The sequence below is a fragment of the Lactuca serriola genome, chromosome 3 (assembly GCF_051521515.1).
Source record: "Lactuca serriola cultivar US96UC23 chromosome 3, Lser_US96UC23_V15, whole genome shotgun sequence".
Classification (NCBI taxonomy): Eukaryota; Viridiplantae; Streptophyta; class Magnoliopsida; order Asterales; family Asteraceae; genus Lactuca; species Lactuca serriola.
The window spans coordinates 27,317,591-27,342,764 of record NC_136410.1 but is presented as its reverse complement, the minus strand read 5'-3'; the positions used below and the strand labels follow the sequence as shown (position 1 = coordinate 27,342,764).

At 33.9% G+C, this 25,174-nt stretch overlaps 1 long non-coding RNA gene across 2 annotated transcripts; it reads left to right on the top strand.

Annotated features, from left to right (window-relative positions):
* Window positions 1–20,570: 20,570 nt before the first annotated feature.
* On the top strand, window positions 20,571–24,817 carry LOC145094312 (uncharacterized). Of its 2 annotated transcripts, none has more exons than XR_013703279.1 (6): window positions 20,571–20,998; window positions 21,090–21,197; window positions 21,314–22,932; window positions 23,009–23,196; window positions 23,303–23,386; window positions 24,380–24,817. It is a non-coding gene; the product is annotated as an uncharacterized LOC145094312 (long non-coding RNA). The 2 variants fall into 2 exon arrangements; XR_013703278.1 differs by lacking the exon at window positions 24,380–24,817 and adding an exon at window positions 23,491–23,715.
* The last annotated feature ends 357 nt before the right edge of the window (window positions 24,818–25,174 follow it).

Sequence of the window (25,174 nt, the reverse complement as noted above, 5' to 3'; positions counted from 1 at the left end):
TAAATCATCAAGCTCTTTAGTTGCTGTCCGGAGCTTTAAATCTGAAGTTTGAGCTGAGAAGTTCGCTTGTCCAGCTCATCCATTATTTTGTTTTACTGCAAGCTCAGCCTCAAGCTGAGTTAAGCGAGTATCAAATTTAGTATGAAGCTCTTCGTTAGCAGCTTCAATTGCTTTTCGAGCCACTTCAAGTTGTGTCATCTCTTCCTCCAGTGAACGTGTGAGAGTGTCAACAGATGCGTTCACTGTTTGTGTGTTTTTCTGAGCAGCTGCTTGCAAAGAATCCAAAAATATTTGAGCCTATGATATTAGTTTTTCGACTTTTGCGGTCACTTCCTTGCAGTCTTTTGTCGATGCTTCCACAGCAAGCGAAGCCTTCTGGCATTGGGAGGTAGAGGTGTCAATAGCCTTTGCAGCATTGGAGAGGGAGGAATCATGCTCTTTGACTATAGAAGAGAACAAAGATTTGAGAGCAGTTTCTGAATGAGTACCAACAGTGGATGAAGAAAGTAACAGATCAAGCTTATCAGTCACAACTCTGAGATGTCGCTTGGTAAGAGGAGCGTCTTCATCATCATCGCTTTGGACACGATAAGGACTAAAGTAAGTAGAATCAAACTCTAAGTCCTCACCCCCAAACGGTATTGGTTTCTATTGATTGGGTAGGTGATAGAGGTTTGGTAGTAACAGGGGTTTCGGGTGGTGAAGTACGAACCCCCGTATCAGATACGTTGGTTTGAACTCCACTTGTGGTTTTAGTTTTAGCTTCAGAGAAAATAGGTGTAGGAATGGGAATGGTAGAGGAAGCTTGTGATGTGATGATAAGGAAAATGGGGGGTAAGGAAATAGGAATAGAAGCAGGTGGAGGAGAAGGTGATTTGGAGCGAACATGTACCTCTGGTGTAGGTGAACGAGGTGGGGTATCACCACGAGCCGAACCATCATCATCAGAGCTTTCGCTCTGATATTTGCTAGGAATGGGTTTTTTATGACCAGTAGGAAAGTACTCGGAGTCTGAGTCACTTGATGATTGAAGGATAAGCTTCCGAGCAGGTTTCTTGGTCTTCTTCTACTTAGGCTGGGAAGGTGATGCCTTCTCAGAATTTTGCTTCCTTGGAGTCTGCACCTTTGAAACGACCCCCTTTATCCCCCTTTTTCGCTTCTTGCTTCTTGCCCCGCTTAGCAGGTTTGTCTGCTTCCTTAAGAGATTTAATCATTTCAAGAGAAAGTTCCCTTGGACCAGAAGAGGGGAGCTTCTTGTACTCCTGAATAATCTTGCTCGCAGGGGAAACACAGGCATACATTGCCTCAGGAATTGATCCAACGAAGTGAAACTTCGACGGATGAGTGACAATGATGTTAGTGGTGTGAAAGGTAGCAATGGAGGAAAGAAGTGATTTTGCCATGATAGGAACATGATAACGCTCCATAATCCATTGAGTGATAATGGTCCAAAAGCGGGCACAAGAAACTTCTGTGTTGCGAGAAACAGATGACAAAATCTGGACAAGTTGAAGCCATAGAACCATACCATAATCGTGGTTGATGCCAATGTACAATCCGTAAAGCAGAGTCATGAAAGACTTGCTAGCACCATCAGATCCAACACAACGTTCAAAAGGCCCTTTGAAAAGAAGGGTGAAGAGGCCATTCCATTGAGGAGGAAGGCATGATTTCTTGAACCTGGTGACAGTAGTTAGGGTTTCAATGTACCCTATGTTGTAGAACATAGGGAAAAGATGACCGGTGGAGATGGAATCAGGGTTCACCATGGATTCGGCATAAGGAAGCCCTAGCAACGAGAAAAAGCGATTCTTGGAGATCGAAGCTCTTTGGTTGAGAATGTCGAAGTAGATTTTCTCTTCACCTTTGTCGTACGTAGCGGTGGAATAAATTTGGGAGAGACATGCCATTGGAACGACTTCCACAGTTGAGATAACCTTGACGAGTGGGGAATATTTTAGACATTCCACCACTTGATACATGTAAGTATCGTAGAGGAACGATGAAAGATCGATCAACAGGTTTTGGTTGGCCTTGATTGCGAGAAGATTGGAGTGTCCAGTGGTTTCTTGAATAGAGGAAGATTCTGCCATTGGAGGAGCTTGAAGAAGAAGAAGATGAACAGTGATCATCTTTTTGCTTGAGAGAGTTGAAGAAGTGTAAAGAGTAAAATCCTAGTTAGTAAAAACCATATATATAATTTTGTGGACAGAGAAATCCGGAGTAATGATTCCACCAATTTGGGAAACGATGCCTAAAAAGGTGTGATTTGACAACTAGCAACCCCGATAAAGCAGCAGATGACGCACGAGTGGGTAACCATTCGAAAGCACGCGCCTTTCCATACATATCTTCTTTTCAAATCCCCAATCGTTTAGACTTCCTGCTGACTCATTCTTTAAACCTTTAATGGAATCTTTATCGCCATAAGTACCAATGGTGTTATACTGACGCTACCCTTCGTTTGAAAATAAGTGCATTATATCGTTAGGAACTAAAGCTGTATATTTATGAATAGCTTGTGAATAACCAACCAAGACTTTTTCGAAAAGACAAGATTTTCGTTCAAGATAGTGTCAAAGATAAGGAAATAAATCAAACTATTTGTGGGATTTTGTGATGTCATTTAAGACATAAACCAGTGGATCCCGGGCACGAATCTCTTCCTTCAAAGTCAAGAGAGACTTCAAAGTGCTTTTGTGGATTCCCGTTGAATTACGATCAAGTACTTGTTGAGAAGTTTTGAAAGGCATCTTTTATATATAAGGCTATTAAGGGTGGCTTTCGCTTCAATTCTAGATTTTGATACTTGACATAAGACCAAAATAGAACAAAGTACTTGTGAGACCGGTGTGGTCTGTTAAGCAAATAGGTGAGTGACATATTCATTGACTTGTTGATAGTTAGTAATTGGAAATCTCAAAAAAAAATATGGATCCTTTGGGAAGAAAAATCTTGGTGAAAGACATTTTCATAAGGATCTCTTAAAATATAAAAGGAGATTTCAGGATACATCCACAAAAGTGGTTTCGTCAAGTCAATGTGAAAGCTAGAGCATTTATTTGTTTACCATCAATGCATTATAGGTATTGAATTTTGGCTTTCACTCAGCACGTAGTGACACGAAACTAAGATCATAAACACAGAATTTGTGTAACCATAAACCTCAGTGGTAGTGCTGAGAGTCTCAAGGGTTACAATTATGAAATGAAGGATTAATGGAGAATAAGATTAAGTGAGTTAAAAAATGAATGTACCTTTACTATAAAATAGGACCAAGCAGAAAAACTCTTAACTCATGTTAGAGTAGAGTTAGGTAGCTCATGATGAGAGTGAATTGGTCAGCCTAATTGGGAAGAAATGATTAGTGTAAATCAAGTCATTAAGGCTTCACTCAAAATCATTAGAGGCTTGGGTCAACGTACAACAACATGCTTCTAGGGACACTTAGCTAATATAAAGATAAAGAATTATACATGTCCCAGCTCCATTCTTAAGAATGTTCCTTAAACATTAATAAGAGAAAAGTTGAATAAAATATTTTTGAGTTATGGTTTGCGTTTTCTGAAAAGAAAGAAAAACATAAATGAAAAATATTTTTGGATTTTAAAAGATTTTTTGAAAAAGAAATAAAAACAGAAATGAAAAATATTTTGGATTTTATGAAAACAAAGGAAAAACATAAAATAAATTATAAGAAAAGAGTGTATACATACTATATTACTGAAACCGTCACTTGAAAATAGAGAAGCGAATCGAGTCTAGTAAGAACGAACCTGAAATGGACCGAGCGTTCGGTTCATTTCGGTTCTCAAAAGAACCGAACCCGAAATGGACCGAGCGTTCGCTCTATTTTGCTTCCAACTTTTATTGAGGCGAAAGTGACTTTGGTACAGATTCAGCTTCCATCATTCCTAAGCCTTGTAGGATTTTATTAAAACTGGTTTCAGGCAAGGCTTTAGTAAGATGTCTGCCAATTGATCAGTGATCCTAACAAAATGAATTTCCACATTACCGTCTTCCACATGATCTTTGATGAAGTGATACCTCAGTGCTATGTGATTCGTCTTTGAGTGTTGAACTGGGTTATGACAAATCCTAATTGCGCTCTCTGAGTCACAATATAGTGGGATTTTCTTCATGTTCAGGCCATAGTCTCGAAGCTGACTTTGTATCCATATGACTTGAGAGGTGCACGATGCTGCAACTATGTATTCTGCTTTGGCAGTTGAGAGTGAGACACAGGTTTGTTTCTTTGACTGCCAGCTAACCAGTTTACCATCCAAAAATTGGCATCCTCCTGTGGTACACTTTCGGTCTACTCCACATCCTCCAAGATCAGCATCTGAGAATGCTTGGACAAAGAACCCTGACTTGGCTGGGTACCATAGACCGAGCGAAGACGTTCGCTTCAGGTATCGAAAGATATTCTACACAGCTAGCAGATGAGGTTCGTGTGGATTAGCTTGAAACCTAGCACAATAGCAAACTGAAAACATTATGTCTGGTCAACGTGTTGTTAGATACATTAGCGACCCTATCATTTGATGATAGAGGGTCATGTCAGCAGCCGGTTTGTCCAGAGAAGGTGTTAACTTTGTGCCAAACGTCATAGGAACCTTGACTTTTGAATCTCCCCACATTCCAAACTTGGCCAGCAAGGTCTTCGTGTAAGCCTCTTGATTAATAGAAATACCTTCAGGACCCTGTCTAATATTCAAGCCAAGGAAAAAGTTAATCGGACCCATTGAGATCATTTCAAATTTAGTCTCCATCAACTTCCTAAATTCAGCTGTTAAGCTAGGATTTGTGGAGCCAAAGATGATGTCATCGACGTAAATTTGAACTATCATAAGGTGGCCACCTTCTTTCTTTCGAAAGAAGGTTGGGTCAACCGAACCTTGTTTAAACTTAGACATTTTAAGAAATCTAGTCAGAGTTTCATACCATGCCCTTGGTGCTTGCTTGAGACCATAGACTGCCTTGTCTAGAACGTAGCAGTGACATGGATACGTCTCGTTCACGAAACCCGGTGGTTGCTCTACATACACCGTCTCTTCTAGTTCTCCATTTAAGAAGGCACACTTCACATCCATTTGGTATACTTCAAAGTTTTTGTGTGCAGCATATGCAAGAAAAATACGAACTGACTCCAGCCTAGCTACGGGAGCGAATGTCTCTTCGTAATCAATGTCTTCTTCTTGACAATAACCTTTCACAACTAATCTTGCATTGTTGCGAATTACGTTTCCTTCCTTGTCCATCTTGTTCCTGAAAACCCACTTAAGTCCAACCACAGAAGCATCCTTTGGAGTTGGAATCAGTCTCCACACTTTGTTTCGCTCGAACTCATTGAGTTCGTCCTGCATGGCCTGTACCCAATCAGAATGATCGAGTGCAGTGTTGATTGTATTAGGTTCAACCTTGGAGACGAACGAATTAAACATGCAAAATTCCACTTTAGAGAATAGTGCAGTTTGTTTTACTTTCAGTTAAGAGCATGTGAGAACTTTTTCTGATGGTTTACCAATAATTTGTGTTTGAGGATGATCTTTGGTCCATTTGGTGAGTGGTGGGTAATTAGGATCACAAAAGTGATCCAGTTCAGCATCCACTTCTTCTTTGAGTTTTGATTGAATATCATCATCATTTGAATTTGCATTCTCCCCCTCGAAGGATGATACTTCTTCCGGTTCAAGCTCAGAATACTTTCCATGGACTTGGCTTTCGGTTGGCGTTGATGAAGATGGACTCTCCCCCTGGAATGATGAATCTTGATTATTTGGAGGAGACGAACCCTCCCCCTGAACATAAGAACTATCTCTGGGAGGTTCGCATGAGTTAGACTGTTCGATTGCTTGTGGTTGCTCATCTGCCATTTTCTGTGCAGCGTCATCGATTATCTTCTTCAGGTGATCTACCTTGTTATCTGCAGCTTCAGATTCAGAGTGAATGGCCTTTTCTGGTTCATCAAATAATAGCATGTACTGCTCAAAGAGATTTGAAATAGGTACCGTAACTTGACCATAAATGGAGAATATTTCCTCCACAGAGCGTTTAGTCGTCTTCAGTTTCTTGACGTAGTTGTTATCTAAGGTAACATAATAGGTCTCCTCTATTTTCTTTGAACGCTTATTGAGAACTCTATATGCTTTGGAGGTCAAGGAATAACCTAGAAAGATTCCTTCGTCTGCTTTAACATCAAACTTGTTTCGGTGCTCCTTTGAATTAAAGATAAAGCATCTTGAACCGAACACGTGGAAAAACTTTACATTGGGATTTCGGTTGTTCAAGATCTCATAAGGAGTGATTGAGAAACGTTTGTTGAGATAATATATTTTCTGTGTAAAACACGCAGCATCAATGACGTCAGCCCAGAAGTATAGAGTCAGAGAAGTGAAGCTCAACATGGTTCGGGCTGCTTCACATAGAGATCGGTTTCGCCTTTCAAATATTTATCAAAATTTTGAATAATCCATATTCTAATAAATAAATAGTTTTAATCTTCTTTTGTCAAATGTCACTCTAATACAACTCCTCGTTAATATTATATCATGTGTCATGTAGATATATTAGGCAACTCATTTCAAAATTAAAATTTATATTTTCTAATTATATGTTAAATTTGAAGTTATAATAACTTTAAAAATTTGATATATCTCTTAATGAATAATTTATTTAAAATGACTTATTTAAAATAATTGATTAATAATTATAAATTTTTATTATAAAAGTTTAATTAATTTTATAACTGTGGTTTTCTACGGGTTATAAACTAGTTAGTTTATGAAAAAGTCATAATTACACCAAACATTATGAAAAGAAATAAACAAATATTACACCATACATTGTGAAAACAAATAACGCATTGCTTAAACAACATTGAGTAATATAACTTTGACACTTCTATTTTCATACATCGAATTAATGTTTTCGTTTTGATTTTCAACTCTAACTGTATTTCTTGGAGTTCCTTTAGTTCCAACATTTGATACTCAATTTTTATTGGGAAATCTTTAAAAAAATCTTAAAATTTTACCCTAATTTACGAAAAAGTTCCAAACTATTTTTTTGTACGGAAAAACATGAATTACCGATAACAATGGCGATTTGATCCCTTTTTTCCGGTTTACCAGTTTCATTACTTACCTGTTTCATTAAAGTCTCATATTTTACCCTAATTTACGAATAAGTCACAAACTAAAATTTTGTGATGATTGGCCATTTTGTCAATGTAACATACATTTATTGGTTTCATTGCTGACTTGGACACCTAGTCATTAAATTAGTTGATAAGATGGATACAATGGGTTATATAATACTACCTTTACTGTAAAATTTGATATCCATCTCATCGGCTCATTTATGATTATGTATCTAGGTCGACAATGAAATCAATAAAATGTGTGTTTCAAAGAAAAAACAATAGGAAATGAGTTAATGTCTGATGAGATGGGTATATTGGGTTACAACAGTTTAGATAGACAATTTGAAATTTTTTATTAACATAAAAATGATAAAGTTTTTGCTAGTTTATGTAATTATTACAGTCTTCGTTGGATGCATTCTATATTCCTAAAAATATACAATACATCAAGATATCAAGTTTTATGGTAAACATAACATTATATAACCCAACATCTCCATCTCATTAGCTCATTTAATAACTAGACATCCTGGTCAACAATGAAACCAAGAAAATGTATGTTACATGGAGAAAAGGGTCAAATGATCACTAAATTTTAGTTTGGGATTTATTCGTAAATTATGGTAAAATAATGGGACTTTAATGAGACTGGATAAGTAATGAAACCGATAAACCGAGAAAAAGAGGTCAAATCGTCATTTTTACTGGTAATTCATTCTTTTTCGTAAACAAATTTTAGTTTGGGAGTTTTCGTAAATTAGGGTAAAATTGTAGGACTTTTTCGAAGATTTCCCATTTTTATATTATCGTTTATGTTTTCCTTCTTCAACTCGACTTGTATTTTCATTAGTTCCAATTGTGTATCTTTTATCTTGTCGTGTATTTATAGGAGCAAATCTATTAAGAAATCAAACAAAATTTGTCAAGACTGAGAACAAATTTGATGCTACTTGCCAAGTTCTGATGACCCTTATTAGGAAGTAATACGGATAATACATGAAATTAAAAGCACACAAAACACAATATTTATGTGGTTCGATCAAGGTGACCTAAATCCACGGGCAGGAGGGGGTATTCTTATTTAAAAAGTTCTCAGATAGAGGTTACAAATACAACTCAATAGAGATTCGACCTACTCACTAAGGATACAAAAGACACGTTCAAATGACTAGCAGAAATCCCTATTTATAGTGAAGGGATTAGATCTAAAACCCTAATAGGCCAAGACCATTGGCCTATAGCCCCATGTATGATGTCAACCAATCATAATTCTCCATACAACAGCTTCTGTAACATTCATCCTTGATTTACATTACATGAGCATCAACAACACACATGATGGAGCATCAAGATCCATACTGGCTCATCATGATGCAAGAGTGGCACATCAAGATCACCATGGCTCATTGACCATCATGGTGGAACATCAAGCAATAATCCTTGAGCATCTTCAACCACTAAGCATCATTAAACACCAAGATGGTGTATCTTGTGCAAGGAATGGCGCACCTTCTACAAAGGTGGCACACATTCCTCTAAGATGGTGCACCTTCCTCCATGTTGGCACTCTTTTTTCACAAATGACACACCTTAATTCAATGTGTTGCATCTTGCTTCTTAATGGCACACCCAACATCACAAATGGTGTACCTTAACCTAGAGTGGCAAATGTTGTTTCCTAATGGTTCACCTTGTCTCCATAATAGTGCATACATGCTCATGAAGGCGCATCATTGCACCAAGATGCTCTATTCCACTCCTAGGTGCTCCATACCTATTACAAGTGCTCCTTACACCCTTTTACAAGATATGTTCCTTAGTCACTTGATTCATTCCTTTGTTAGATGATCCATTCCTTTCTTATATGATATGTTCCTTTGTCACATGCTCCCCAAACCCCAAGTGCTCCATTGAACTCAAATGATCTGTGTGAATTCTCCAAATGATCAAGTCACATTTAACAAAATCTTTGTAGCTTTATATGGTTAGTTCATCATATATACATTAGACATATTTATAGTCGGTCTTTAATCTCATCACAAAACAATACAATGAACTTATCAATCTACTACACTACACTTCCCTTAAACATTTGAAAAAAGTTCCATGAGGAGCTCTATTAATTATTAGCAAGTAGATAAAAGGTATTTTATGCATCACAATCAAGGTCTTTGGGTTTGGAATTAAAGGAATCAACCAAGGGGCAGCTTCATAATTGGAAAACTTGGTTTCTCCTTTGGTCTCTATTAACCAATAAATGGATTTAGCATTTGGAGAATAATGGTAATATCAAGTTGTTTCTACAAAGCATTTTGTTGGTTTCATTCTAGCAATGAAAGATAATGTAAAGATGTGGAATAATTTGCTCCATATCAAAGTATATACTTTGAGGTGAAGATTTATATTGAATCGGTTATCAATCAAAGCTAAACTTAAAAGGGAAGATTGGATATTAATTATTTTATGTGCTCTATTGTGAAAAAGATTTTGATTCTATTAACCACTTATTTGTTTGCAATATTTTGGTAAGTTCTCTTTGGTGTGAGATTATTTATTAGTGGAACTCTCTAAATCCTAATCTTTCTGGAGATTGCGTTTTTAGGAATGGTTTGATTTTTTATTCCGTAAAGCCATTTTGAAACACTTTAGATAGTTTAAAAGCATTTTAGATTAAAATTTATGGAAAAACATTCCAAAACATCTTAATGTTTTAACAAAAAAAAGGTTTTCAACAAAGTATACGAGGGGATAATAATTAACAAAGTAGACAAAGGTAAAATGTTTATGTAACCCTATTTCCTAGTATGTCCTTTTTGGTAATATGTCGAAATTCAAGATTCTCGTCCAACGTTGAGCATGCACATACTACTCATTGAGTGTAACTATGTCAAGCGTAAGTTAATAAGCTACATCAAGCATCGCTCCTCGGGTAGCTAAAAACCCTAGGTCTTGGGATCTGGGCCTTATTTAAAGGCTCTAATTTCTAGGGTTTCATTCTTATAAGCCTCCATCTTCTCCAGAAAAATATAGAGTAGCTTCGTTTAATCCTTGTTGAGTTTTTTTTGTTCTTTGGTTTCAATTGAAGAAGAAGGTTGTGATTTTTGTGCAAGTGATGCAAGATCCAACCAAGTATCCACACTTTTGTCATCTTCTGGGCATTGGGAATTTATACAGTTTCAACCTCTATACTTATATTTTGCTATTTCTAATTTTATAGCATCATTTAGTCCATTTTGGTCTTGTTACTTTGGAGTTTGGAAACTCTTGGTCCCAAAGGATATTTTTTTTTCTTTTCGAACCTTTGAGGTAATATGAGTGTGTGTGTGTGTGTGTATGTGTGTGTGTCCCTTTGAGCCATGCATGGAGGCTGCCATACTTTTGGACTTGTTTTGGATCTAGGGTTAGAGAATTGTAGGTTAAAGTCTTAACAACGGATAAAGTTGAAAAGCTTATCCATTAAGTGCTTGTTCTGAAGGGTTCTAGAAAGTATCAACCATTGGCTTATGGTTTAAGCACTTAACAAAAAGGATGAAGTATCAATGCTACGTCGCACGTAGGTTATGAACTACACTTAGCGTAGCGTAGAAGGGATCGGTAATTTTATCATTTAGTGCTACATCAAGCATAGGTAAGTGACCTCAAGCATAGGTTATGAGCTACGATGAGCATAGCGTGGGACGGTTGACTTTTTGACTAGTTTGACTTTTGGTCAAACTTGTATGGGTTTGAGTGTTTGACTAAGGATCAATATCAAATTAGTTTTAGGTGCATTCTGTTATTTGTTTTATTGTAGATGTTGTTGTTGAGATTCTACTATATGGTTTGGGTAAGTTTTCTTACTATATTGTGTGTGTGACATTGTATATTTAGTATGATAGATTGTATGGGTACGACAATATGTTTAGGTTGGTTATTCTATTTTCTTATTATATGTTAGATCCTAAGGGAAGTTGGTTGTGAAACTGCAGGCCCACAAGGATGGGAGTTGGAAGTTCAATATGTCTTTGGTATGATGGTTTTGTACATGTAGGCCCACTGAGGTGTTGACAATGAGCTGATGGAATTTGGAAGTTTAACATGTCTTTAGGATGACGACCTTATGACTATATAACGTCTAAGGTTTTGACTATAATTTGATGATGGTTAGAAGTTCAATAGGTCTTTGGGATGATAGCCTTGTGCCTATAGGCCTACTAAGGTGTTGACGATGAGCCTTGTATGTATGAATTGTATATGTAATGTGATATATGGTATTTTAGAGAACTCGCTAAGCTTTATGCTTATAGTTGTGTATTAAATGTTTTTCAGGTTGTGCTTTTGGCAGTTAGAAGGCTCCAGCTTGACTGTATCGCACGTGTATTGCTACTAATTTTATTACAGACTTCCGTTGATTTCGCGTTATTACTCTGTTTTTGGAAAACTGCATCGTTATAGTGTTGAACAAATGAGTTTTTATATTACCTTTCGAAATTCAGTTTGACTTCATATTTTAATTTGAAAATGAAAATTTCGGTTTTGAAATTTGGGACGTTATAACTTGACTATTCAAACATAATATCATGAAAATTATTCTAAATGGTGCTCAAGCTTATCAATCTTTAATGAAACATCCCAAATTTTTAAATAAATTTTTAATTTTAAAATAAGATTAAACATCTAAGAATCATCCTTTTAATAAACAACCTAACATCCATTTCTTTCAAAATCATAAATCATAACGTCAAATCCTAAGAAAACAACAACGAAAGATTCAAAATAGTAATATAACACCGATGTGAATATACAATCACGTCACGCCTATCACTTTCACATTAAAACAACCTGAAAAAAAAAAGTTAACTTATCAACATCAGTATAAAGCTTAGTGAGTCCCTGGTATACCATATAATTCATCACACATACAATGCAGACAACAAAAGCTCATGATCTCATCATGCTTACCAATTAAAGGCTCCCACCATCATATAATTGTAGGCTCCCAGGTTTTGAATAAACTATCGGCTCTCAACCCTCATACAAACTATAAAGTCAATCCAAACATACAAACTATACCAAAGTTTCTGCTAATATCGACGAATCGTCTTATGAATGTATTGGCATAAGTAGTCAGCAATAAGTAAGAGTGTAACTCTTGTGAATTCGGCTGGAAATTTTAAGGAATTATAAATTATATAAATTAAATTTATATTGTGTACACGTTTTATGGGAAAATATTATGAGCTTATAATATTAGAATAAAATATTTTTATTATTATAAAAATTAACAAATTATGTCAAATAACGTTCAAAAATAAAAGATTATTTAGGATAAATAATCTTGATGAAAGTTGAAGTATTGGCAATGATGATTATTTAAATATAAAGAATGCTTAAATCTGATTTCGTATGAAGAAGTTATGCTTCGTTGCATTCAACCCTATACGAGAAAGTGCGTCATAAATACAAAATTGGAGATAGGTTGTTTATTAGCCTAAGCAATCTAAACGGAAGTTGTAGTAGCCGTAAAAGCGAGATCATGCATATAAAGAACTCCTAAATCTGACTCCGTATGAGAAAGTTATGATTTATCAAAGTTTTAGTGCAGTTGTGTCAACACAGAAAGCGAAATCAAAATCGGTTGATTGTTAGGAAAAACAATCTAAACTAGAGTTGAAGATCCCGTAAATACAAGTTTGTCAATATAAAGATAGTTGAGAACGGAATTCGTATGAAAAAAGTTATGATTTTTATACGGAGTTTAATAGTTTGAGCCCTATAAAAATATAACTTTTAAAAAAATGATAATTAGCCGATGGAGTCTAAAGGAAAATTGTTGTACTTGTCGATAGTTACATCTGTATATAAAGAACGTCAAAAACAGAGCACATATGAGAAATATACAACTTTTAGAAGTTTTTCGAAGAGCGTAGCATGTAGGGTAGGGCACGACGCACATTGCTTCTAGAAGGTGGGACGCGGCCCACCCAAATTTCAATATGTGGCAACAAGGAAAAGGAGCATCATCACCATAGGTTGTGGCGCGCCTAAGAATAGGGCACAACACGGCTCCCCATAATGCCTATAAATTGCTGTGAGATTTTTGAATATTTCCACATAACTCAATCCATTCTCTATCTAACGTTTTTCCTTCTTTGAGTCCAAATTTTTCCAAACTTATGAGCATTTTAGCGGGGCTCTATAGTATCTAGGAGCCCGACATAGAGGAGCTTTCGGGTCGGAGGTCTGCCCGCAAATATTTCAGACTTTTGTTAGGAAACTCTGTAAGTTAAGCTACACCTATTTTGCTTTAAGTGTAACTTATATTTATAGTGGTAATGTATAGGCTAGATTTAGTGAGGTGTTTAAAGTGATATTTTCAAACAGTATACCCTATATACCAAACGGATCCAATCTCCGATATGATCTTACCTGGTTATTCCTTATCAGCTATAGATCAAGATTCATTTGGATTATTGAGGAATCTAGACTATCATTATTGTGTCACTAATATAAGACTAATATTGAATGATAGTTAGACATAGGTCACATCAAAGAAAAAGTTAATGTATTAGGAAAAGCTCTGCCCAAATCACGAGTCGTCCAATTTTAACAAGTGAGTGCATAGTTAATTTAATCTTACACATAGATATGAACTATTATCTGCTTGAACGCTATGGTGCCTATTATCTGTATTTACAATACTTGTGCTCAATATGGCTTACTTGGTTAATTTATATTTTGATAAAGTATTAATCTATTTATTTTATCATATTTAAATTATATTGGGTAGTGAAGGGTCGTGGGAAAAATGAAATAATGGTGAGAGACCATGCATTATACTATTGTACTACTGGGGTCGGTCATCTATGGGAGTATAGGTGATGACCACTGACAATTCTACACAGTCTGGATGAATATTAGCAGGCTCGCCACCTGTAGGTGTTAGTGATCATGCTTTTCATGGAAAATTAAAGAATGTTCCTACATGTACTCCATTGCCATTGAAATATACTGCTATGGAATCTCCAAAGCATTATTGTCTACTCATTACTTAGAATGATCAATAAAGGTAGATCCATCGAGGTCATCATTTTAGGATCAAAGAGTGAGAACAACAGGAATGGGTAATTGGGTCATTTGTTAGGTGTGAAAATTAGAAAAGATTATAATTATATTATCGTGGGTTGAAAACCCTATGTGCTCATCAGGCTTCCAAGCCTGACCCACTCGGTTTCTTTGTATCACATGTAGCGATATGAAAGTTCGATCAGGGATATTGATGTTTGAAGCTACCGAGAGATTTATAAAATTTTAGGTAATTTAATATAAGGCATGTAAAGATTAGTTTATGCTTATGTTTTTGTATCAGTTATGACATCCCGAGCTTTTGAATGTTAATGAAAAATGTTTCTTTAGAAATGCTTTTGATATTGATATCATTTCACATTAATAATGTTTTGGGACAAATTCTGCACTAATAAAAGAATACTCTATTTTTAAATAAGCATAAAGAAAAAGTTTTTAATTAGCCATAAAATTGGGGATGTCACATAACAATCGAATAGATGATATTACTCTAAAGCAATATACCAAACAAGGACCATGCCATAAGGCCAAACCAAGAGTTCTAAGGCTATTTGATTTTAACTACGTACAACCCCACGACATTCACTTAATGACCTTGCAATATTAACAAAGATATCAAACAAATAAACTTGATAGAAATCCTAACACAAAGTTATTCTAGTCTATCACATGTTCATATATTAACAGTACACAAACATCCTACCACACATATAATGTCACACATAGTATAGTGAGAAAACTAACATGAGTCTATTACGCATAATCTCAACCACTGTCTTCGCATATGAAATGGTTAAAGCAATCCCCTAAACACCAAAATCGAGACTAGTCCTCAATCAAATACTCAATGCATTAAAGTTTAACCAAAAGTCAAACATATCAAAAAGTCAACGGTCAACTGGCCAAATGCATCGCGAACAAGCTCCTAGTCGCGTCACGATCACTAGACGACAAAATAGTCACCACCTTTAACCTTCGCGCCGCGACCAATCCTTTGTAGCGTCATGCTTTCTGGGCAGTTGCGTTTCTTCTTATTAATTCCTTAATTCATAAATACAAAGGCTCATACTTTCCAGACTCCATCAAATAAAGCTCTTAATGGATAAAGTTTCCAACTTTATCTAGATGTATGCCTCTCACAAGCCCAACACCAACCCTAGATCTAAAATAAGTCTAAAATGATAACGACATCATGCATGGTTCAAATGGGAAGTTAAACTAGCACTTGTTACATGCCAATGGGTCCATAATATCAACCAAAGCCACCTTTCGACCTAGAGTTATCCAAACTCCATAAAAATCATGAAAAAACGGGACCAACTAAGCTCAAAAGCCTAGATCTAAGAACCAAAGACCTAGGAAATATTTCGATCTTACTTCCCTTAGCACCAAAATGGATTACTTCGTCTTCAAGCTTTACACCAAGGCACCAAAACATAAACAATGGAGGTAAAAGGCTTGAGTTTCGAGGTTTAGGGTTTCCATGGTTAGAGGTTGAGCAGATAAGGAAACTCTAGGAGTTAGTAGGCTCAAAGCTCGAGGTTAGAAATTTGGGTTGATTGTGGTTACACGTCGCAACACTCACTTACTCGCTTCGTGACTAATGATGTCGCATGCATTGTCTTCTTCCATTAAACATGTCACAATCTAGGGTTTTCCCAAAACCCTCTTTCTCAATTTCCTTAGAATTACTAATTAAGCACATCCGGAAAAAAACTAGTGTTACCTTTAAACTTACTAGTCAGTTGTTGTTAACCTAAGCACATGTTAAATAGTATGTTAGAGATAGAAAGACTAGTGAGTAATATTGTAGTTAGAAAAAAAAAGGAACAGACACATTAAGTTCAGTAAAAGGTCATAACCCAATATACATCCAAACTTCAATCATTTGGTGAGACCTTTCAAATGATATAAGTATAGTGTCATAACGTCATAATAACAAATATCACATACCTAAAGTCATCTACAAGTCACAAGTCTTTGTCCCTTGTTTATAAGGGAATTCCCTAGTCACAAATGGATCGACATCCAACTTTCAAAGGAGTTAACATCCATGTTTGACCTAATTAAAGGTGATGACGTCATAATTTAGACTGTGTGACTTCAAATATGATTCCATTTATTGATTATAAGCTAAATTGATATCACAAGTTGTTTTTCTAATACATTAGTTCATATAATATCATCTAGGGTTAGAAACTTCATTAAAATTTTATAAACTCAAATTCAATCTTGAAAATAAGTCTAAACAACAAGTCATCTACGAAAATCAAATTTAAGGAGAGTTCAAAAATCTAGAAGCTTATATACAAAGGAAATTTGGAATCAACTACATAAGAAGCTTTCCTTAAAGAACTTGACCTAAAAATCATCACTTGATCTTCAAATTTGCTTCCAATCTTCTAATCCCCTCTCAAACTCAATTTCCTTCTTTTCTCTATAGTCGCTAACATTGAAAATGAAGAAGAATGAAGGCAAAATAAACCCCTCGACTTTCTAATTTCTAAGTTTCATCCCCACATGATTTCCATTTAACAAGTTAATCTTAAGATTTTTCAAATAAATCATAGATTGATAATATTTTAACAATTATAATTTAAATCATAGTTAACTAAGTGAAATCAAAGTAATACCTCAACATCTTTAATCCGCAAGATTGATCCCATAACATTCAAATTTTGATTTAACTCCAATATGACTTTTTAGTTAGTATTTCTAGGTAAGGTTAACTAAGTTAACCCATTTCCTTCTAATTCAACCTTAGATGTTAAATTCTTACAAATTAAATCCATATTCTAGTTAAATAACTTTAGTACATTGTTATTTCTCAACTCTCGGTCTCAACGCTTTTAACGTTATCTTTGACCTAACAATTAATTAAAATTTTAGTTTAATTATCTGAATTAACTAAAATAAAATCTTTTTATCTAATTATTTTTGCCTAATTAATTTTTTTTTAACTTTATTTATTTTATAAAAAGAATTTACTTAAAAGTTAAAACTTTGAGTTATGGAGCACATGAAGTGGGCAACATTAGACCGTTGGGTATGCACCCATACTCACCCACAATGCTCCCACATCACAATCTTCTCTGCATTATTCTTAAACAACGAGATCGAGGTATGGTATTTGTTCCAAAGAAATAGCGTTGATAGAAGAAAAAGAGGAGAAGAAGAGAGAAGAAATGGGCGTTGAGGTGTGTTGTGGTGATGACGAGGTATACATAACGAGATTAGGAGGCGGTGTTTCTTCCTCTTAACGACGTTGTGGAGGTGCCATGTAGGCTCCTTCACACCATTTTGTCCAACATCCAATAGTCTTATTTAAACATATTAATTATTATTTTTGTTATTTTAAAACTGTCTTGTTAGCTTATGTTACCATTAAACATGTTTTAATTTGGCAGACACCACGTATAAACTACCTATTCGTTGCTTTTAGTATAATAGTTTTTAGTTATATCTAAATAAATGTGATAGTCAAACTGTTTGTATGGAAATCTTGAAACACACCTTCAAATCTTGAACATATCTTAACCAACCATAACTTTTTGGTCTTAGAAGCATGATGGAATGAATTTATTACAGATGTAATAATGAATTTGTCATTATTATATTATCCTCTAGAAGTATGTTGTATCATTTTTTTATTGAAATGAATTCTTTATCTTGATGGTGTTGTGCTTAATAAGATACGAATATATACTTGATATTATATTATGTCAAAAAACTAAAATTGTTACTCAATAAACTTCGTATTTTTATAGTATATATAAATTTATGTTTCGTGAACGTGTATTTGGTAACAACACTTGAAGAAATCAGTTTAACAAATGATTAACCTGAGTTTAGTGAATAAATATTGAAAATTGTTATAGTTGTTGATTTATATCAGCTCATATAATTTTTAAACTAAGCCCAAAAGGCGTTGGCCCATATTAATTTATAAACAGAAGGCCCAAATAAATGGTCCCAACATAACTGAATGTGTTAAAAAAATGTAACTTCGAGAAAGTTTCCAGATATCTTATTCTCCTTTCTTTCTTTCTTTTTTGTGTGTAAATGACAAAATAATTATAGATTTGATCCCTTACGAGTTAGACAAAATGATTTTATGATTTTGAATTTTTTTTTTTCAAACACACATAATATGTCAAAAGTATATATTTCAACTTTTGTTCGCCTCTTTTTTTCTAAAGCAAACTATTATACTATCCTATGTGTACTAGGGGTATGTGTTGTTAATTAATTCAACTTTTGTTAAAAAAAAGTTTTATGAAAATGATGCACATCATTGTTAGAATTGCATTATTGCTATCATTTATCTTCTTTTCGACAGATTAAATTCATAATGTCATTTGCTACATACGTTTGAAATGGGTGAAACTCTCTTTTGTGAAAAGTTGGTTGATAATATTCAAAGAAATCAAGCTCAAGACCTTTCATTTTGATGAAACAATAAATGACTTGATAATTGCATGTGAATTGACCCATCGTTCATATGATCAAGGTTGATAGTCACTCAAGGTAACATGCAACATAATGTGAACTCAATTTTTTTACAATGGTGACATTTACCAACTACAAGAAGGACCCATAAAGGTAATACATCTTTAATTATAGCTCATGAAAACTATCAACCTCAATAAACAAAGTGGGATTTATTTTCTATGGAAGTGTTAATGAATAATATATAGTCAATATAAAAAAATGTTATTTTAGTCATCATCTATAAAAAGCTTACAAGGTGTCATGTTAATTCCATTGCTGATAAAAGTGTAATGACACCAAATTGAGTTCATCTCTTTAGATTTAGTGGTTAACTATATGTTAATATTAGTTTCTTTTCATCAATATTGGTTATAGGTTTGTGTATTTATTTTATATAGCACAATCTAAGAGACAATGTGATGTAATATTATAATGACACTTGATAGAGACTTAAGCTTTATAAAAAGAGCTATTCACATAAAAAAACTGGAGTGCAAGCATCACTAAACAACCAAATCTCATAAATACATAGCAAAATTACTATTTAATTAGGTAGATGCCCGTACGTTGCATAGGTTAATAAATATTGAAAATATATATTTTGATTAAAATGGAGTCAGGGCCGGTCCAAACATATATGGGGCCCGAAGCGTAAGGAAAAAATTGGCCTTCAAAAACAAATATAATAAAGATTAAAAAAATATCATTTATTCTTCACGTTTTCAATTAACAATAACAAGCAAACAAAATTGTTTATCTTTTGAGGTAATTTGAGTTTTAACCAACTTTAGGCCCTAAAAATCATTTAGGTAATAATTTTTTTTATATATATGTACACTTACATAGCTCATAAATTTGGGGCCCCCTGAAAACGTGGGCCCTGGACGGTCGCCCGGGTTGCCCACCGTCTGGACCGGCCCTGAATGGAGTATGCATGTGTGTTGCATAAAATAAAATAATAGGATAAAAAATATATATTATAAATGAACCTATGCACTTTGGATATAATTTTAAGAATCAATATCAAATAAGAAGAAAAATTTTGGTGAGAAGATAATAATTTTTTTACATACACGTTTATTTAGAAAACAAACGAAATGAATCACTAGATAATTCAAAAGTAAGATGATTCATAAGAAAAAACTCTCGAAAAACCACCTTCATGATTTATTTTTAATTAAATTAAGAAAAAATTCATTTTTATGACAATTTTAGTGAATATCAACAAAATAATCATCAAAATATTTTTTGGGAATTTTTTTACGAATCATATTATTTTTTATTCATCTAGTGATTCATTTGTTTTGTTCATTAAAAACATATGCCAAAAAAATTCTTACATTCCTATAAAATAAAGTAATTGTCGGATCTATAATCATAATTTTAATACTAAACTAATTTATATATATATATATATATATATATATATATATATATATATATATATATATATATATATATATATATATATATATATATATACTAATTTAGAACTACATGTTGCACAGTAAATGCTTCTCATTGGTGGAAAAAAAATTCTATTTTTTTGTTGGTTTTTCTGGATTACATGTGTCAGTCTGTGGAAATTTATCTTGGATATAGTTGCTACGTGTTTGTTAGATGCTCCACCTCTTTTCTGTCCACTAAAATTCTTCCAAAAATCTCTACCCAGAGTATTCACCAACTCATTACTTCATCCTTTACCCAATTGAAAAATGCTACGTGTTTGTCAGATGCTCCACCTCTTTTCTGTCCACTAAAATTCTTCCACAAAGATGCTCCACCTCTTTTCTGTCCACTAAAATTCTTCCACAAAGATGCTCCACCTCTTTTCTGTCAACTAAAATTCTTCCAGAAATCTCTACCCAGAGTTTTCACTGTCTCATTGCTTCATCCTTTACCCAATTGAAAAATGAAAATTACTTCACACTCACACATTTAGAACACGTCGGTTGATCTCTTTTGGACCGCAACTCCAATTTCCTTCGATCTCCAGTGTCTACCGATTGAAGCTGCTTATTCAATGCACTGACTATTGTTGTCTCCACCACTCGAAATCTCGATGTTCCTGAAATTTATGTCGATCGTTGCTTCTAGTCCTCTTCTCCAATCTACAGAAGGGTCCTGTTGTAGCTGGGTTCTCGATTCCTCTATGATGATCGCTGGAGAATGCAGTGTTGATTTCTATCGGTTTTCGGTCACCATGACTGGCAGGCATCAGGAGCAAGAGTCGTTGTCAGACTCTTCTGATTTCGACATAATCACTGATTTGTAAAGAAAAGAAGTCGACCAAAGGTCTAATTCTTTTTTATTTTATTAAATTCTATTTAGTATGTTGATTTGGATTGAAAATTAGGTCCTTCCATAAAAAAATTGTGTCTTGCAGTGAAGTTTCAAAGATCGCATGCAAAGTGTTAGATGAAAGTACTCAAATACGTCCACTTGTGTTATTTGGTTCAAGAATAGCCTTAGGAGAAGGACAATGGATTCAATGGTAGTACTTCATTAGTGTCAAGGCTCACTCGATTTGAGCTTCTTCATGCATTGGTTTAATTTCATTAGAATGGTTTTACTTACCAGGTTCATCGGTTTCTATTTTCTGTTCATCAGAAGGTAAAGAAATGAAATCGTATGCTGATGATTAGGTCGTCGGAATCCCACAAATAATTTATCCTCTTCAACTTTCATTCATTCAGGTATTACTTAAATCCAGATTATTTTTATGCTTTGGAAAATGATTAAGGTTTTCTTCAATGTTTTTTTTTTTCAATTTTTATGTGTTTCCCTTCAAAGTGTGTGCTCTAAGTTTTTTATTATTTGGTTTACTTTCCTCTGAAAATCTTATAATATCATTTACAAAATGTATACGAGGTATTTGTCTTTATGCTTCAAAAAGAAATATCCTTTGGTTTATTGCTATTTTTCTCCTGCTTGCTGTTGGAATGCTTAGACAATTTCACTACCTAATTAGAGTTCTTCACTCTTTGCTTGCATTTTGGATTTGCTTTTATTCTTATGTTTCACAGCAACAGGAAGAATGGGCTTTCCCATCTCCATTGAAGAACTTTCCTACTATTAAGGTAAGAGCATCATTTTCTTTTGGGTTCTTATTTCGACTAAGTTTAAATCTTATTTAAAATCCCATATAAATCCATGATTTTTGGGTTGACATTTTTCATTAGATTATCAAATGTGATTGATGACTGTAATAATAGATGGATTTTTTTGGATTGAAATTTAAACCTTCTATGGTTGTTCTTGACCAGAAGACCATGGCTACTTATCAATAGAGCCAGAGGTTTATCCTGAAACAGATCAGCACGCAATCTTACATATCAGGTAATGTAACATGACCCTTATTTGATAACATATTAAATGGTTGTTTTGTCCCAAAAATCAACTCTTATGTGATGTATTTCATCTGGACTTTGACAAGTATTTGGATCAAAGCCAAGTATTTGGATGAAAATCAACTGTTATGTGGTATATTCAAACTAGAAATTGATGATGCAAAAGAAGCATGTATATTATATATATGATTCTTTAGTTTCCATCTATTTTTTAAGATTTGGATTAAGATTGTGTATCAGTATAATGAAATGTAACTTTACCTAAAGTTATGATTGGGTACTTGAACATGTTTCAGATGCTAAAGAGACTAATGAGACCCATGAGCCTTCTTATATGTATATGTTTGCTTCCTTTTGACTATTTTGTTTTGGTACCCTTTGAAGTTTGACCTTCTTTCATCCTGACATGAAAAGTATGATCTTATTATAGTTAATACAAAGAGAATGTAAATTCAAGATTGAACATAGTGATTTTTATTTATTGTTTTTCTTAATGAATTTGTAAGTAATTGGTCAAGTTTTTGTCAATGGAAGTCAAATATGAGATAGATGATGATGAAGATGAAAAGGCATTGGAAGACATTGTGAGAGAACATAGTGGAAGAGATCCCATTGAAATTGAAGGAATCGGTGAGATTAGGATGGTGAGGTTGAATCGAAGGGTGAGATTAGAACAAGAAGGGAAGAATCGAGAGATGAAAATTGGGGAAAATGATGAAATCAAAAAACCCCAAAGTTGAAAACAACCTAAGATTTCCTCTGGGAAGCAATGGAGCGATCTCAAGGGTGTGGCGATGAAAGAGACGAGAAGAAACAAGTTTATTTGGAAGGATTGTATGGTATTGTTGATGGGAGTGTCAAGTTAGATGAGAGAAGACGGTAAGTAAGTTTAGTTTAGCTAAAATTATCGGTTATAAGTTTCATGACTGTATTCATTGATTTGTAAAAACTACAGATTCAGGTGTTTAATGATGTGAATAGTGATCTTAGAATATTCCTTCTAAGCACAAGGTATGGTGGGCTAGGAATTAATTTTTGGTTCTGAATCCTCAAATGGATCTTCAAGCAATGGATAGATGTCATAGAACTGGGCTAACAAAGCATGTTCATGTTTACAAGCTTGCAACTGCACAATCTGTTGAGGTACTTATTTGACTTGATTTTATTAAATTTGGTTTGTTTTTGAAAAATATAATTAAAGATTTGATTGATATGATTATGATATTTTAGTGTCGAATTTTTAAAATAGCTTTTAGTAAGTTGAAGTTGGAGCATGTGGTGATTGGAAAAGGTCAGTTTCAACAAGGAGAAGACAAACACAAAAGTTTTGAAGGTATTATATACATTTAATAAATTATTTTAATTGGATGAATGTTTATTTATTGATAATGATAATGATAGTGGTATAGCAAGAGGTCATGTTGTCGCTTTTTATAGATAATGATGATCTAGAAGGAAAAAGGATATAAACAAATATGCCTCCAGTCTCCAGACGATGTAATCTAACACCTCCTCCTCCCCCTTTTTTCATGCTATTAATGTCAACCGCTTGAGGTGTACATCTTGGCCTCTCTTTTCAGTTTATTGATTGATTTATTTATTTTTTGTGAAAATCTACCGACATAAAACATTGTATTTTTAGAATTAACAGGTATAGCATATAGAGCATTGTAATTTGATTCTTTGTAAAATTACCAAAATTTAACATTACATTTTCTTATAGAAACATGGGATAACTTAGAGCCAATATATGTAAAGCATTGTAAAGTTTGTTGCTATTTCCTGTTTTTTTTTAATAAAAAGCTATGAAATACCCTCCAACCCCTGAAAATCCAAAACCCGCAACACGGGATTCTTCCCTAGTTATAACCTATTTATCAAAATACATATTATCTAATAATATTAATACTTCCATCACAAAACTTGAACACAAATCATAATCATATGTTCATCACGTTAATATAACCAATAACAACAATGCATTTAATAATATCTATGAATTATTATTATAGTAAAAATTCAACATATTGTTCTTAATATCATAAGATAAATAAATGATAAATGATATATAATTTTTAAAAAAAATTGGTTCATTTTATTTGTAAGCAATATGAACAAAATCCAAAAGGTAAACTTTGAAAAATGAAAAGTAATAGAAACTTGGATATATATATATATATATATATATATATATATATATATATATATATACATGATATTGCCATATTTATACATATTTTTAGGCAATATTTAATTACATTTTAATTAACATTTTTGGTTATTTGCATAGATAAATGTAGTTATAAGGTTAAATTATATTTTGCAGCCAAAAGAAAACATTTTGAAGAAAAGGGACTGAAAGCGTTAAAGATGGGAACTTTGAAGGATTAAGGCTTAAAAGATGAAAAAATCCAGCAAAAACGCGTATTCACGACGTGAGGAGTTATAGCTCACGACGTGATTGTGGACTTTCTAGAAGATAGACATCGCGAAGCAAGAATCTGTGTTGGTTACGGATTATTATTGGACTCACGACGTGAGACACTTATCCTCACGACATGAGTCGGGAAAAATCCAAAACTATATAAATCCTTAATCCCTACGACGTTGAGGAGGTTGGCTGACTTAGAGAGTTTCCAGAAGTCGGAAATCAGAGTTTTTGAAGGCTAGGGAATTGGTTTGAACACCAAGGAAGAAGAAGTTCATAATTAGATTTTTACTTTGGGACTTTAAATATGTTTTTTATTGTAACTTGTTTGTGTTCATTTGTTAGAATGAGTAGCTAAATCTAGGTGCTTCTGTTAGCTAGATGAATCTGGAACTCATAGTTTAATTAAATAGATTTAGACTTTTCTTGTTGGTTAATGTCTTGTGTTTGATTGATTATACCTATTATGCTTAATTTCATAACTAGATTGCTTAAACTTCTTATTATGTGTAGTTAGTGACCATTAATCTGCATGAATTTAAATACCTGGTAATTTAGTGAACATAAGATTATTAGAGCTAAAATCAAACCAATCTTAGTTAAGTAATTGAATTATTGAATTTAGTTTTGCTAGAGAACTCATATTATGAACATAATTGTGTTTGTCAACTTAATCTTACATAGCTCCAATTC